Source organism: Phascolarctos cinereus, unplaced genomic scaffold (genome assembly GCF_003287225.1).
Source record: "Phascolarctos cinereus isolate Bilbo 61053 unplaced genomic scaffold, phaCin_HiC Scaffold_9;HRSCAF=440, whole genome shotgun sequence".
NCBI lineage: Eukaryota > Metazoa > Chordata > Mammalia > Diprotodontia > Phascolarctidae > Phascolarctos > Phascolarctos cinereus.
In genome coordinates, this window is record NW_027556402.1 from 165,149,921 (window position 1) to 165,155,135 (window position 5,215).

At 39.2% G+C, this 5,215-nt stretch overlaps 1 pseudogene; it reads right to left on the minus strand.

Moving 5' to 3' along the window:
* Window positions 1-3,529: 3,529 nt before the first annotated feature.
* LOC110213182 (adiponectin receptor protein 1 pseudogene) lies at window positions 3,530-4,706 on the minus strand (annotated as a pseudogene).
* Between the last annotated feature and the right edge of the window lie 509 nt (window positions 4,707-5,215).

The following is a 5,215-nucleotide window of genomic DNA, read 5'->3' on the forward strand; positions in this document are numbered from 1 at the left end:
CTATTAAAATTAAATTTTATAACATTTTTTATTGCATTTGACTATTTTCTCATGTGAATCTTAGGTTGATGACTGAGTGAAAGAAATAATAATCATTTATGGAGTGCTTACTATGTGTCAGGCATTTTGCTAAGCAATTGGGATAAAAATACAAAACCTAATAATCCTTCCCCAAAAAGATATTTCTATTCTCTCTCTCTTTCTCTCTCTCTCTCTCTCTCTCTCTCTCTCTCTCTCTCTCTCTCTCTCTCTCTCTCTCTCTCTTTCTCTCTCTCTCTCTCTCTCTCTCTCTCTCTCTCTCTCTCTCTCTCTTTCTCTTTCTTTCTCTCTCTCTCTTCCTCTGTCTTATCTATCTATGGAAATTTTGAGGAAAGGTAAAGAACACACCATTTTGGGGGAAAATAGAGAAGTGCTGTGGATAGCTCATAACATATCAGACATGATATTTTTCTCTACAAATTTTTGTCACCTTTTAGAAGATGTTCTCTCTTCAGTGACAGATGAAAATTATCCACATTACACATTACTAGACTCTAACTGAACTATGAAGAAATATATCTTCATCATTCAGTCTAAAAAGTAGAGCTCTCAATTCCTTGTTGCCTGATAGCATGAAGCTATATGGGATTCAATTAATTAATAAACTAAATCTACCCTTGTCTAAAAATCCCCTGAATATTCTTTCATGGTTTGATACACTCTTTGGAATTTGACTAAAGTTTAAGGGAGACGTGACTGTGATTTAAATAGCTTAGTAGCAATGGAGATATAACAACTGAACACCATACTAGGTTTCTCATCAGCCATCTATTCATAGCTGTTTTAATTCTTTGTTCATTTCCAATTTATTTTCTAACCCTCTAGAGTGATCCTTAATTTATAGGTCCTCTATGAACAAATCCTCTTTTAATGGTCCACATGGAGGCATGAGAGTTTAGTTGTCTTTATCTCTGGGGTAGCAGGCAATGGGATAGGAAGATCCCATATACTAAGTCTGTTCTAGGGGAGATCCCACTTCTGTATCTGGGCCATACTGTGAACATATCAATAGAAGAGAACCATTTCAAGAAAGATTGGAATGTTCTCCTCATTAACTCAAAGAGCTTAAGACATAGGCCACAGTATCTGTAGGAGGAGGAATGAAGTACCCAAACCAAGGGGTAGCAAGAAAGGACATACAGAATTTTAGAGATGTAACAAATTTTAGTCCAACTTCCTCATTTGGCAGAAGAGGAAATTGAGCTCAAAAAAGGCTAAATTTCTTCTTTCTGGATGATGGATGAGTTAAAATTCTCATCTCCTACTAGAATAAAATATTTTTTAACATAGTTTAAGCAAATTTTATTGATATGTTCTCTTTTTTAAATCAATAGAGTATCCTATTTATCCCTCCCCCAACCCACCCCTCTCTCCTCTGGAGAGAAATCCTATGTAACAAGCAATATTTTTGGAGACAAAAAAGAGAAAAAAGTCAATACAACTTATCGAGATAGAGATATATATATATATATATATATTTTAAAAAGTACAAAATTATGTGCAACATGTAATACCTGTAGACTTCCCAAATTCATGAAGTCATAGGTTGGGGAGTGTCTTCTCATATTTCTTCATCTGATTCCTTGATCTTTATAATTCTGTCACATAGACTTTTGATTTTTTTGGTGTATCATTGTTCTTTCCATTTAAATTTTTGAATTTGTTTTGTACATTGTTATATTTTCTCTTCTTACTTCACACTGCATTAGCCCACATAGATCTTTCTATACTTTTATATACTCATCATAACATTCACATACCACAATTTGTTTAGCCATTTCCTAATTGATAGGCTTAATTCAAATTTTTAGTTATTACAAAAAGTGCTACTACAAATGATTTGGAATGTATAGAGAATTTTTTTTTCCTAGCAATAACTTCCTTGGATTATAAGCTCAGTAATGGAGTCTACGGATATTTTAGTCACTTCATTGACATATTTCAAAATTTCTTTCCAAAACTGATTGTACTATATCACAGTCCAACAATAAAGTATTAGTGCAGCTTTCCTTCCATGATCCCTCTAACAATGAGTGAAGATCATCGTCAATAACCAAGGAAATAGAACTGCCCTGAGCTACATCACCTTCCCCAAAATGGCATGTTTAATTGATGATGCTGCAAAGAATCAAGCTGAAATGAACCCAACTCACACAGTCTTTGATGTCAAATATTTTGATGAGGCAGTTGCAAAATTAGACAAGAAACACTGGGCTTTCATGGTGGTGAATAACACAAATAGGCCTAAAGTCCAAGAGGAATTAGAAGGGAGACCAGAAGTTTCTATCTAGAACGAGTATCTTTTATGATCTTGACCAAAATGAAATAAATTGACCAGGCTTTCTTTAGGAAGACTGTTATAAATGCTGTTGTTAGTGTACTTACCTCAATGACTCCCCAATGTCAGGTCACCAAAGATTCTGGAAGCTTTCCTGGTCTCAAAGAGCTCTGAATGATCAATGAGCCAACCACTACTACATTGCCTATGGCTTGGACAAAAACTTTGGTGTCAAGAAAAATGTGTTGATCTTTGATCTTTGAAGTAGAACTTTTTATATATGTTCTTACGCTGAAGATGACATCTTTGAAGTCAAGTCCACAGCTGGAGATAACCATTTGGGTGGAGAAGACTTTGATGACTGCATGATCAACTATTTCATTGCTGAGTTCAAGCAAAAGCGTAAGAAAGATAAAAGTGGGAAAAAGAGGGCTGTCTGTAAACTGCACATCTCTTGTGAATGTGAAAAGAGTACCCTCTCCTCCAATACTCAGGCCAGTATTGAGTTAGACTTCTTTTACGAAGGTATTGACTTCTGTACTTCTGTCACCCATTTCCATTTTTTAGAGCTTAGTATTAAATATTAAATATTTTCTTTCACTGTAATTTTTCATCACTCTGCTAGGGGCATATGGTGGTGGTAGAAGAATTAAAACAAGTTAGATGAAGCCTGGAGACAAACTTCCATGATTAGCCAGCTTGGTAAAAATGGGTGGCTTTGTTCCTACTGCTGTATATGCAGATCCAGACCCTGGAAAATTGAGACCAAGTTATGGTCATTTTCAAAAGTGTGCTATGAAAAGAATGGATAGTGCTAAGCTAGGTTACAAAATAGGAATGAGGGACCATTTTGTTCCAGAAACAGAATTTCTGAAGAAGATCCAGTTCTTTAGTTATTTCCAAAATGACTGGAGAATGGAAGGTGGGAGGGAATTTCAGCCTGAGTTTCAAAACACTGTCTGTGTGAGGCAACTGGTTGCTGTTCTGAGGAGAGTAATGACTTAGTCAAACTAACCCCTCCAGTTCCAGATACGGAAATTGAGAATTGACAGCCCATTGGGTGTAAGAGTTGGCTGAGGCTCAGATGGTATGGAATGTACTAAGAAGTTTCTTCCAGAAACAGACAACTCAAGTCTTTCTTTTGTTTCAGCAAAGAAACAGTTTTTAAAATATACTTGGGAAGCTCCTCCTCTATCCCTATGGCGGGTGTATTCAGAGAAGGCAGTAATTAGTGCAGCCACCTTCAAAGCCGTAACAGAATTCCTGAAGGTTGGAAATGTCATAAAAGTGGACAAAGGCTGCCACCGCCACCAAGATATGGAAAATCTGATGTGACTGGAACCACATATCAAATTTGCCAGGAAAGAAGCACTCAGGGATTCGGGCAACATATAGCCCAGCTCCAGTGATACACATCACAGCCATGAGGAAGAAACAGCCAATCTGGACCACTGCAGTGGCCTTGACAAAATCTTCTGTGGTAGGCACAACCCGACTCAAACCAAGGCCCAGGAACACTCCTGCTCTTATGTGTTGGTTTTTGGGTGTGGCAAAACGATCCCACTAGGCCACAGTGGTGTCAGAGATGTCCAGGACACAGATAATGGAGAGGTAGCTGAGTTGTGGCTCTGGAGAGCAGCAGAACTAGTAATAGAGCCAGGGGACAAAGCTCCCCAGGATCAATAGAGCAATCCCTGAATAGTCCAATTTGGAAAATGTCCAAGATACTTTCTCTGAATGTCAGAAGACAGTGTGAAAGAGCCAAGAGAAGCTAAGGCACAGCACAGCACCCAGAAAAAATACATCCTAAAGACCATTTTCTCAAAGTAGATGGGTCCAAATGTTGTCAGTCTCAGTGTGGATAAGGAAGATACTCTTAAAACAGGCACAGAAGGAAGGCATGGATGGTCTATGATTATGTAGAAGGTAGTCATTATCCTTTAGCCAGTCACAGAGCACACCATAGGGGATGACATGCCAGCGTCCCTCCCATACCTCCATCTTCTTCATGGCATGGTGGGTTTATAGGGGCAATATCAGTACCCACACCTCCTCTTCTTCTTGGGGTAATGGACAGGTTTGCTCTTCAACTTTGGTAGAATTGGGAGGCCATTCATTTACCCTTCTCTATTGTAGGGATGCTGGCTTGGCAAGCTTCATTATGTCTGGGTCTTCATTACAACTACTACCCCACTGCCCTGCCCAGTCACAGAAGACATCTGGTTGGCATGCCCACAACCAGCAGCTTCAACGTGGCTGAATCCTAAAGCTTCCCAGTCCCAGGGGCAGAGAGTTCCCTTTGGTGGTAGACCTTGCCAAGCTCCAGCAACAGCAGCAGCAGCAGCAGCAGTAGCAGCTGAAGGTTCTGACAAGCCACCTTCCTGGGCATGGTAGTGACACCAGCCTCAGCCTTTGCCCCAGTGGCGAAGGAGCCTCCAACCCGCAGGGACACAGAGGTGCTGACCAGAATAAAAACTTCTTGAGGGCAAGGGGTTTTCTCCTTTTCTTTTTCTTTTCTTTTTTTTCTTCTTTTGGCTTTATATCTCCATCATGTAGCTTAGTGTTTGCATATTTTCACACAAACCTTATCCCTCCTTATCCTCTCCTACCTACACTCTAGGGTAGTGAAAACTCCCACTTAGCAAATTTCCTCTACTAAAGCAGATCTTCAGCTTCTCTTCATGGTTTCAAAAAGTTGTATGTAGGTTCTGATTCATAATGTGACAGATCCCAACACTAGAACCAGGGTCTTCCTGAGTCTAAGATGAATTGTTTATCAATTCCACTACTGCTTCTCAATGCACATAAAATGGGCTTTACCAATGATAGCTGAAGTGATTTCTTGACTCTCCTTTTTTGGGGCATTTCATCTCTACTATCTGAATTTCTGACAACAGA